Genomic DNA, 11,732 nt, shown 5'->3' on the forward strand with positions numbered 1-11,732 from the left:
CCAATCGTTCTTCCTCCGTTTGTAATTTATGATGGAGTGCATAAGGCACTTGGCAGCTCAAACGAATGTAGGCGTGGCCTCTTGGTTCAAATATGTTCAGCTTTAGCCCCTTTTATTTCTTCCAGTGCCTTCAGGGAAACATCTGAGCATCTGTACAGGAGCTCTTGAAAATCTCCATCCAGAACATTTATATCTCCAGCCTCTCTAGTTTGTTTTTGCAGCTTCAACCAGTTGGAGTTGTGAGCAAAAGATCTGTGACCCTCGATCCGTACAACTAATAACTGTACTGTTTGCTTCGTGGAGGATGCAATTCCTAGAACTGACCTGACTATCTTCAGCATCCTCCCATATAATTAGATAAAATGGCTTCTGAATCATACAACCTCAAGCATTGCAGGCAGATCTTTCAGGAGGTGTCTGAATGCTTGCACAACTATGACTATGGCCATGGCTCCAATGACGACCACCATTTTGTAGAGATCTGCCGTGATTATCACGACTGACTCTATAAATTGCAGTTTGATTCGTCAGATGAGATTTAACGCATTAATGTCGATCCCTTTTTCGCGCCCTTAGCTAATTATTTTAATGGTGTTCATATCTAAACAATACACTGCCTGTAATTCGTTTCGCTGTTGAAAGAAAGCATTTTCATTCCATCTCTCTGACACGGAAGAGCTTGAGCTGTGAACTCCGTCCAGACTTTTCGGTTCTGCCTGTTTCCGATCAGGACAGTTCTTCGATGTCTCCCTGCATTTCTTGCTGTCCACCCCCATGTTTTCCTCAGATGAATCGCTCTCTGTAATAGACCTACTCCGCCTGCGGTCGGAATATACAAGCGTATTTGTTGACTGTACGATTGCTCATCCGGCGCTTCTGACGGAAATGCACATCAGCGAGAAGCGCAGCCTCTTCACTGTTTATCGCAGCAGTGACTATTTCCGCCTGTCAATCGAGTGATGTGGCTGAGACTACATTTCGTGAGCAGTTTTGTTTTCGATAATCTTTTGAGAACTGAAACACAAAATAAAGCGCGAGAAAGCAAATGTTTCTCCCACTTCTAATAGAACAACCCTTTCCCAGGGTATATGTCAGTAGTCGTGGCCGAGTGGTTAAGGCGATGGATTAGAAATCCATTGGGGTTTCCCCACGCAGGTTCGCGTCCTGCCAATTACCGCTCCAGTTCTGCATTCGTTTTCTCCTCATTTTACCAGGTTCATCAGGAATTCTTAGAAGTTGCGCAAAATGGGACTCCACAGCTTTCTGATTCACGGTTACTCTTGTTTTCAATCTATTCCTCCAAAGTAACTGGTTCTCACGAATAGAAAGTAAGACTGCTTCCAAGCCATTCCGCCTTGGCCACATGTCGTCTCGAGTGGCTAGAATTCGGCGCTTTCGCCTCCTCGCCCCGGGCTCGGTTCCCAATCCGGGAATTTTGCTTTCATTCGTAAAACAACTGATCCAATCACAACGGTGTCGAGGAGAACATACTTCGTCACTTAATTTTATAATCTCCGTCAGTCTGTTGTACAGTAATTCGCATATTTGTTAAGCCACGAACTGTATTTAGGATGTCAAGACAAGCTGATAAGTGGCCCGCATGTCGGCGCCTCAGAGCTCAGTGTTGGGATAGAACAAGATGGCGAAATGGCGAATTGCCTGCCCTTACTCGATAGGATAAATTGGCTGTCTTTTCCACAGCAGGCATGATGTGCTATCATCTTTCTTAAACTGCTTAGAAATGCGTGTTCGTTTCCGAATCCGTCCCGACACTGTGGAGTTTTAACTGAGCTCCTGAAAATTATCATAAGAGACACGGAGTATTTAAACAACGGCTTCAAGTTTTGAGAAACTTTTTGTAATCTGGCTTCATTGTCCAGTGGCTGCCAGAGATATGCAAAAATACGATGTGAACGGAGGCAACATTCAGCGAAATAATCGAATGAGATGGTCATTGCTGAAGCAGAAGAATCTTGCCATAAATATATGTAATTGATAATGATATTTTCAATGGATCTGTGACTATACCACTGTGAATACAAAAGGGAAATCATGTCAAAAATCACAGCTTTTAGCACTTTGGAACTTCCACCGGTTTGGAGAAGGTGTGGTGGGCACAGGGGTGCGGTTGGGAGTGGTGGTGGATGTGGGGGTTGGACAAAAATGAATTTTAGCTATTAGATAAAAGCAAAATAAAGCAGACGCTCGAATCAGAATGAACAGACAAAACTACTGGCATATTTTAGCAGCTGTGATATGATCTCTTGAGACAGAGAGAGAGCATATGAAATTTTCGAGCAAGTTCAGATTTGTAAACGTGCCGTCTTTGGTCCAAACTGAAAAAAAAACATGGAAGCGGACATTTCGACATCCACCTTCTTGATGTTTTCATGCGTACCTCTCAATCTCTTTACTGCTAATCTACAAGACTGCGCCAATTGGGTAAATATGCCCTTTGCTCGATTAAATGATACTCTGTAATCGGCTCAAACAGTACATCTCGGCATAATTTCGTCGTTCCACGGACACGAATGTACTATGCGTACCTGAGTGCAACGCACGTCCAACAACGTGCTATAACTTCCTCGTTAGTATAGTGGTTAGTATCCCCGCTTGTCACGCGGGAGACTGGGGTTTAATTCCTCGACGGGGAGGATACCGCTACTTTGATAAGTCAGGCTGTGCATATACCTTCGCCAGCTTTTTGAAGTGAAGATAATGACACTCATTTCAAACCGCTTTCCAAAATGTGATACGTTACATGTCTTGGACATTTTACTTCCGTGCAGATCAAACTTCTTTCAATTCATCAACATTTTACTCATCTCTGAGGTGGGCATCCCGGCGTTGGATTGGCGGGGATATAGTCAGAACTCTCAGAAAAAAAGTACTTTAAATTCCAACAGGGTTTCTTGGGAATCACGAAGCTGTCGGATTTCAGCCCTTCCACAAGCTGAGCGGAGGGATGTTCACATCACGGCATCTTCAGGCCTAAGACATAATGCGAAAACAATTGCCACTGGATTGTAAACGCTGGTTAGAATGTGAGTCTTTACAGTTTATCTCGTGTTGAAAGATACCGACAATGCGATTGAGGAGAGGGATAATCAGGATAATGATGTGTGAATTGTCCAATGAGAGTGCATTTAGGAAGATATTGTAATACCAGGCAACACGGCGAGGTGTTCGAGTTGTCCGACTTGAATCCAAGATCCCGGTTGAGGACTTCGTGGTGTATGAACTTTCCTGCGAGTTTCTGCTCGGACATTCCTCGTTGCCATGTGTCATGAAGATCGGCGAGAGAACGCTGAGCCGAAGATGGGAGGCTGAATGAACAAGACTGCTGAAGAGTTCCCTGAAGAGCAAGTAAGACTGCTTCCCGGTCGTTCCGCAAATGCCACATGTTGTCCTTGGTGGTCCACTGTCGAGGATTCGGCATTTTCACTGCCGTGGCCCGGTTCGATTCCCGGTCAGGAAATGTTGCTTTCATTCGCAAAACAACTGATCAAATCACAACAGTTCTGGAGGAGAACATATTTCAACACTTAGCTTTATAACCTCCAGCAGCCTGCTGTACAATAATTCACATTTTTCTTAAACACCAACTTATTTGGGACATCAAGCCAAGCTGATAAGTGGCCCACCTGTCAGCGCCTCCAGTATTTCCCTGAGCTCAGTGTTGGGATAGAACAAGGTGGCGAAATGGTGAATAGCCTGTCCTTTACTCGGCAGGATAACTTGGCTGCATTTTCCGCAGCCGGCATGATGGGTTTCGATCGTTCAGAAACTGCTTAGAAACGTGTGTTCTTGACCGAATCTATGGAGTTTTAACTGAGCTCCTGAAAATTACCATCGGAGACACAGAATATTTAAACAACGGCTTCAAATTTTGAGAAACGTTTTGGAATCTGGCTTCGTGTTCCAGTGGCTGGCAGAGATATGCAAGAATACGATGGGAACTGAGGCAGCATTCATCGAAAGAATCTACAACAAACAATTAATGAGATGGTCATTGCTGCAGCAAAAGTATCTTTCCATAATTATGTGTAATTTGCAATGACAGTTTGAATGAACCTGTGACTATACCACCGTAAATACAAAAGGAAATCATTTCAATAATCTCAGCTGTTAGAAGTTTGGGACTTGCAGCGGTTTGGAGGGGTTGGGGATGGGGATGGGGAGAGCTGTTGGTGGTGGTGGTGGGTGGAGGTTTGGACAAAAGAGAATTTCTAGCCATTAGATAAAAGCAAAATAAAGCAGACGCTCGAATCAGAATGAGCAAACAAAAATACTGGAACATTTCAGCAGCTGTGATGTGATCCGTTGAGAGAGAGAGAGCACCTGAAATTGTCGAGCAAGTTCCGAGTTGCCAACATGCCATCTTTGCTCCAAAATGAAAAACAATGCAAGCGGACCGTTCGATCTCCACCTTTTTGATGTTTACATGCGTACCTCTCAATTTCGTTAATGCTAATCTACAGGACTGTGTCAATTGGGTAAATCTCCCCTTTGCACGATTAAATGATGGAGAAATGGTTGGATAGTTGTCCTTAATCGACAGGAAAAATTGGTTGCCTTTTCCTCAGCAGTCATGATGTGCTTCGATCTTTCAGAAACTGCGTGGAAACGTGCGTTCGTTTCCGAATCAATGGAGTTCAACTGAACCCCGGAAAATTATCATCGGAGACACAGCATATTTAAACAACGGCTTCAACTTTTGAGGAACTTTCTGGAATCTGGCTTCATGTTCCAGTGGCTTGCAGAGATATGCAAGAATACGATGTGAACTGAGGCAGCATTCCTCGAAAGAATCTAGAAAAAATGCGCAATTTCGCACTCTTCCTAATACTGCGGAGTTTTTGGTCCCCATCTCTGTTTCTGGGTTCCGACAGCGATGATCTCTGCTTTTAAACTATTGGAAGAGAAACAACTCCATCTTTCCCATTCCAGAGAGCCAAAGTTCTGGAAGTGCCTCGATGCAATGGCGGTGACGGTTTTTTTTTGACCGGCAAACGGTAATGCAGTCAATGCCAACTGGGGTAAATGTTGATCATCATGCAACAACGTTCCAGATTTGGCAACGTTTGTGCAGAGCGAAACAGAGCCGTCGTTTTGAGTCTAATGTTTCCAAGAACCTTGGGTTTTCATTTCAGATTTCCAACGTCCTCATAATTTTGTGCTCTTGTAATGATGAGAGAACAATTGGATTGTTGAAACAACGGTTGAACCCCTCAAAGATATTGATATCAATGACGAAGTGCTCAGGCCGCAGCGCTAATGACCAAGGCACAGGGCTGGTCATTAGCTGCCAACTGGAAAAAAAATCTCTCCATAACTCTGCTTTTTGTTAGCAAATAAAAAGATGCCTTTGAACACATCGGTACCTAGCAGAAATGCACTTGATTGTCGGCGCGCACAAAATGATGCACGGAACAGAAGAGAGTGATCCGGACTGGAAACGTTCTATCTCCACAGAGAATGGCAGACCTGCACTATTTCCCAGCATTTTCTGTTTTGTTGTGTTCGAGAGTGATGTCTTTCAGTTGCAGTCCTGAATGGATGAATGGCTTGAAACGGGCAAGCCTTTAGGATGCATTATGTCTGTGGCACCGTGACTTCATGCTGATTAGTACCCTATGTTGAGCGCGAAGCACCTCCGATTCACATCCGGCTCAATGCATTGTGTTCTTTCTCTACAAATATACGCTGCCTGCCGCACATTCTCAACAGCACAAAAAGTAATAAAGTTGCAGAGTAGATCCTGAACGGCAAGAGACATGTTTTGATGGCAACACGCAGTCAAATGCATTTGCACTGTCTCCAATAGAATAAGTGAGAATTCACCTTCCAAAAGGAAAATAAAGTTTTCTTTTTCCACAGTGTTTCTTATGTTAGCGCTCTTGGTAGCGTGGAACAAAATCTTCCACGGGATTCAGGCTGGAAATTGCAATGCCATTTTGTATATTTTATATATTTGTTCGTTATCATTAGAATAAATGATTTGCAAAGCTAATTCTCCAAAACATTTGGCACAGAACGCGGATGGAGAAGCATAATGCCATGAATACAGTTGAAATCTCGGATCCTGATAGAAATATGCTGATGTGAAATTAGAGGACCGGAGTGAATGGTTTCAAGTTATTACATCGTTTGATTACAAACAGCCGAATTACATGCCGTGGGCCAGTTGGCCTCTCGACATCGTTCCGAATTTCACTAACGCCATGGCTGATATGATTGTAACTTCAACCCCACGATTCAGGCTATCCTTGATAGCATTTCACTCCGACCTTTATCAAGAATTTTGCTCGCTCCACCTTTGACTTATTCAAAGGCTCCTTCCACTGTTTCTTGAGAAATTGATTTCCAAAGACTAAAGATCCTCTGAGGCACAGAAATTCTCCTCGCCGCCTTATTAAACGATCGACCCCAGAGTTTCAAAAGGCGAAAACTCGTTCTGGATTGTCCAAAAAAATGAGTGACCCTCTCCACATCCAGCCTGTGATTCGGCCACAAGATCGAAACCGTTTAGATCAAGTTCACTCTTACCCTTCGAAACACGACTGGATTTAACTCGAAACTCTCCACATTTCCTCTAGAAAAGACAAGTCCTTCCCTGGAAATAGTCTGGAAAACCTTCACTGAATTACCTCTAACGAATGTGCATGTTTCCTTAAATTAAGAGACCAATGCTGTACACAGTAATCTACACGTGGGCCCTTTGAAACTGAGGCGTTCTATTCCTATACTTGTAACAATATTCGCTTGGAACGAGCGACAACACTTCATTGGCTTCACAATTATTTGTTGTAGCTAGACACAAGCGTTTTGTGATGCATGCACTAGGACCCTCAGATCAGTCTACAACTCGCAATTCTGCATGTTGTTGTCATTTTGATTGTAATCGCCTTTCATTTTCTCCCTGCCATAATGGACGATTGCACGTTTACGCACATTACAATCCATTTGCCAGATACTTGCATGTTCACTTCATCTGTTGCAGCCTTACATTCTTTTCACGCCTTACTTTCCCAGATATCGTTGGTTTGTGAGCAAATTTAACAAGCACAGCGTCAGTCGATTCACCCAAGTCACGTATGTGAATTTCAAAACTTTGAGACCTCAATTGTTGACTCCTGTGCCATACCACCGGTCACGTACTGTCAACCATATATAACGCTGCCTTTTGTTAGCTAGCTAAACTTCAATACAAGCCAGCGCGTACCCGCTACCTGCTACGCCAGGAGTCTGTATTCAGCAAATTCAACCATCAAATGATTTCTGGAAAAAAGGAGCGTGCATCCAGCAGCTTCCCTTAATTCAATGTCAGAGTGACTCCGACATGTTGGGCAACCAAGTTTTCCCCATCATATAAGATCTGACAGACTTGAAATGTTCCACGTGCCCCGCTATAATATGTCAGTAATGTTTGCAAATAAATTCCCTTGGCAGACCTTAGGCTAAGTAACCAGTTGGTTCCTGATTTCTGCTTCCCTACTTTTTTTTAATTAAATTTGAGGGAAAACGTGAGAGAAAGAAAAAGAAAATTGGATGTTATGGATCACATGACAATTGATGATAATCTTAATTTCTGTTAAAGTTAAAGACAAGTCCCCACCTGATTCCTTCGTGAAAAGGAAGGCTTAATGTTTGTACCGGCAGCAAAATTCGCTCACTGAGAATTCGCGAAATCTATTCAACTTTCCAAAATTCGGTGTACCTCACCCGTTTCTGGATATTGTTCAGGTCTCCAACGCCCGCGGTTTTTGGGCAGTTTGTGCAAATGCAGTTTCAGGGTATCTGACGATGTATTTCCAGGCGGAAGGGCGTAGGGTTGGAGGGTGGGATTGGGATGGTGTTTGTGGGAGAGGCTGTATTCTTTGGGGGGTGGGGGGTGGGTAGTTGCAAATCTGAGTCGTTCCCACCAGTTTTGAACACTCGCATTAAAAACCTTCGCATCTGTCGAATACGTACTATTTGCAGAAATACTAAATGAATGATTTTGTAACGCATTTATGTTTCCACTCAATTCTACGCTTTGAGGACAGCAGGCGGTGAAGCGGAAAACTCTGCCATGTCCAATACGCTGCAACAGCATAACATGCCAGAAATACTGATCAATTTTGGAAGGAAATGTGGAGAGAAAACAAATGAATTTCCATCTGAACTGGTTATTGTAGAGGCGGATTTTCTCTCAGCAGCGAACGGATTTAAATTGAAGCGATTCCACTGTGACAAACTGCCCAGGTGGAGAGTGGTTGTCCGCCACTGCAGGGCTGATTGGACATATGGGTTTCTTGGGCAGCAATCAGCGCGTCAAGCTTTGTGTGTTGCCGTGATCGTATAGTGGTTTAGTACTCTGCGTTGTGGCCGCAGCAACCTCGGTTCGAATCCGAGTCACGGCAGTGTTTGTTTTAAAAATATTCACTCTTGGCGGCTCATGCTGAGACGCCGCAGGGAACAATGAGTTCACAGAACAGAATTGTGTTTTGATGGCAAGACACTCAATCAGTCACACAAAATTTAAGATCTTGCGTCACAAATAGGCTTTCAGTCTGATCGCTTCACTAACAGAAGGAGATGGAGGATTTGGAGAGGGTACAAAAAAAATGAATGACCAGGATATTACCTGCTATGGGGGGCATTAGCTCTGACGAGCGCTCGCAGAAATTTGGTTTGTTCTCATTGGAACGACGCAGATTGAAGGGCGAGCTGATATAAATCAATAATTTTATGAGAGGCAAAAGCAGAGTAGTTAATCGGAATTTTTTTCCCATAATGGAAGAATTAATTACGAGGGGCTTTTGTTTAAACTTCGAGGGGCAAGGTTTTAAGGAGATCTACGATACAAGTGTTTTACTCAGATAGTGGTGCGTGCATGGAACTCGCTGCCTTGGCAGGTAGTGGAAGTTGATACGATAGTGACTTGTAAATGCGTCTGGAAAAACACATGAATAGGATGGGAATAGATCGATATGGTCCCGGAGGGGTAATTGATTTTAGTTCAAACGTGCAGGATCGTCGGCGCGAGCTTGGAGGGCCGAAGGGCTTGGTGCTGTGCTGTGTTTTATTTCCTCTTTATTCTTATTCTTAACACTGCGATTAAAAATCCCCTCCTCGCCACACTCTTACGCCTGTTAAGGTGCAGTGTGGGTGGATTTAGCAGAGCCAATTCATCTAAACAGCACCCCGACCTGACGGGTTAGTGGAAAACGTGCAGCGGCCACAACACAAAGTACTAAACACTTTAGCAAATGTCTCTTTTTGTGTCTTTCCCCATTGCCATCATTGATGCTTCTTTGTAAACTCGTATAATGGAGACAAAGTTGTGTGCATGTTTCGCACAACGTTCCCATAGTAATTTACTATCTCCCTGAATAATTTTAACTCCGTAATTTTATTTTGCTGCCGAACATTTTCATGACTAACTTCTGCTCCTCAAAAGGATTGTCGGCCCTTGATACGTACCTGCAAACCCAAGTACATAGAGACGTTCATGTATAAAGTGCATTTGTTTATTTTGAGCAGATGATTTTTCTTTGAATATTGTCGAGCTTCTGCAGGTGTGTCCTGTGCTCCTCGGGGAACGCTTCTGCAGATAGGACATTGTCCAGTAAACCACTATTTAGGATTTTTCCTGCAACAAACCTTTCATCATAACGACAGGACGATGAGATTCCAACTGGAAGGCATTTTTACGAATGAAAATGGTGACAACTTTTGTGAATCTTAGTCCAGATCTCGCTGCTGGTATGTATGCCTCGGCTCTAAGTTGGTGTACTTAAAGCCTCTGCTATTTTTTGTAAATATGTGTCCTCTATCGTTGGAATCGCACGCGATCTATGTGGGCTGTTTGATTTGCAGTGAACATTTCGTCGCCGCAGTTGCTCAAAATACGAACTCGCTCCAAATTAGCGTCTATGGGCACACGTCATTCAGAGAAATGTACTGGTTTTATGACACCCACGTTTTCCAATCGTTCTTCCTCCACTTCTAATTTATGATGGAGCGCATAAGGCATTTGGCAGGCTCAAACGAATGTAGGTGTGGCCTCTAGATTCAATTAATTTTCAGCTTTAGCCCCTTTTATTTCTTCCAGTGCCTTCAGGGAAACATCTGAGTACCTGTACAGGCGTTCTTGAAAATCTCCATCCAGAGCATTTATACCTACAGCCTCTCTAGTTTTTTTTTTGCAGCTTCAACCAGTCGCAGTCATGAGCAAAAGGTTCGTGACTCTCGATCCCTACAACTAATAACTGTACTGTTTGATTCGTGTAGGATGCAATTCCGATCTTCAGCATCCTCCCGAATAATTAGATAAAATGGCTTCTGGTCCACTCAACCTCAAGGATTGCAGGCAGACCTTTCAGTTGGTGTCTGAATGCTTGCACAACTATGACTATGGCCATGGCTCCAATGACGACCACCATTTTTTAGGGATCTGCCGTGATTATCACGACTGACTATAAATTGCAGTTTGATTCGTTAGACGAGATTTAACGCATTAATGTCAATCACTTCTTCGGGTCCTTAGCTAATTATTTTAACAGCGTTCATATCTAAACAATACGCTGCCTGTAATTCGTTTCGCTGTTGAAAGAAAGCATTTTCATTCCATCTCTCTGACACGGAAGAGCTTGAGCTGTGAACTCCGTCCAGACCTTTCAGTTCTGCGTGTTTCCGATCAGGGCAGTTCTTCGATGTCTCCCTGCATTTTTTGTTGTCCACCCCCATGTTTTCCTCAGATGAGTCACTCTCTGTAATAGATTGACTCCGCCTGCGGTTGGAATATATAAGCGGATTTGTTGACTGTGCGGTTGCTCATCCGGCGCTTCTGACGGAAATGCATATCAGCGAGAAGCACGGCCTCTTCACTGTTTATCGCAGCAGTGACTATCTCCGCCTGTCAATCGAGTGATGCGACTGAAACTACATTTCCAGTGCAGCTTTATTTTGGATAATCTTTTGAGAACTAAAACACAAAATAAAACGCCAGAAATGAAATGTTTCTTCCACTTCAATTAGTGCACCTTTTCGCTGTTGATTTGTCAGTAGTCGTGGCCGCGTGGGTTCGAATCCTGCCGTCTACGGCTTCAATTCTGCGTTCGTTCTTCCTACATTTTAACGAGGTTCACCAGGAACTCTTAAAAGTTGCACACATGGGACTCCACAGCTCTTTCTGATTCTCAGTTACTATTGTTTTCAATCTATTTCTCCCCAGTAACTGGGTCTCTCGAAAAGAAAATAAGATTGTTTCCTGGTCATTCCGCCCTGGCCACATGTCGTCCCTGGTGGTCTCGTATCTAGAATTCCGCGCTTTCTCCATCGCACCACGGGTTCGATTTCCCGTCAGGGAACTTTGCTTTCATTCGCAAAACAGCTGATCAAATCCCTGCTGCTCTGGAGGAGAACATATTTCGTCATTAACTTTCATAATCTCCGTCAGTCTGTTGTACAATAATCCACATGTTTGTTAAACCACCAACTGTATTTGGGATGTCAAGCCAAGCTGATAAGTGGCCCACATGTCAGCGCCTCCATTATTTCCTTGAGTTCATGGTTGGGATAGAACAAGATGGCGAAATGGTGAATAGCCTGCCCTTATTCGATTGGATCAATTTGCTGTCTTTTCCACAGCAGGCATGATGTGTTTCGATCATTGCTTGGAAACATGTGTTCTTTTCTGGACCTACGGAGTTTTAACTGAACTCCTGAAAATTATCATCGGAGAC

General features: G+C 43.6%; 2 non-coding genes across 2 annotated transcripts; both read left to right on the forward strand.

The window, feature by feature from the left end:
- Window positions 1-1,094: 1,094 nt before the first annotated feature.
- On the forward strand, window positions 1,095-1,176 carry trnas-aga (transfer RNA serine (anticodon AGA)). Its single transcript has one exon. It is a non-coding gene; the product is annotated as a tRNA-Ser (tRNA).
- Window positions 1,177-8,332: 7,156 nt separating this feature from the next.
- trnah-gug (transfer RNA histidin (anticodon GUG)) lies at window positions 8,333-8,405 on the forward strand. Its single transcript has one exon. It is a non-coding gene; the product is annotated as a tRNA-His (tRNA).
- Window positions 8,406-11,732: the final 3,327 nt, after the last annotated feature.

This window comes from Carcharhinus amblyrhynchos, chromosome 9 (assembly GCF_965287045.1).
Source record: "Carcharhinus amblyrhynchos chromosome 9, sCarAmb.v2.hapA, whole genome shotgun sequence".
Lineage (NCBI taxonomy): Eukaryota > Metazoa > Chordata > Chondrichthyes > Carcharhiniformes > Carcharhinidae > Carcharhinus > Carcharhinus amblyrhynchos.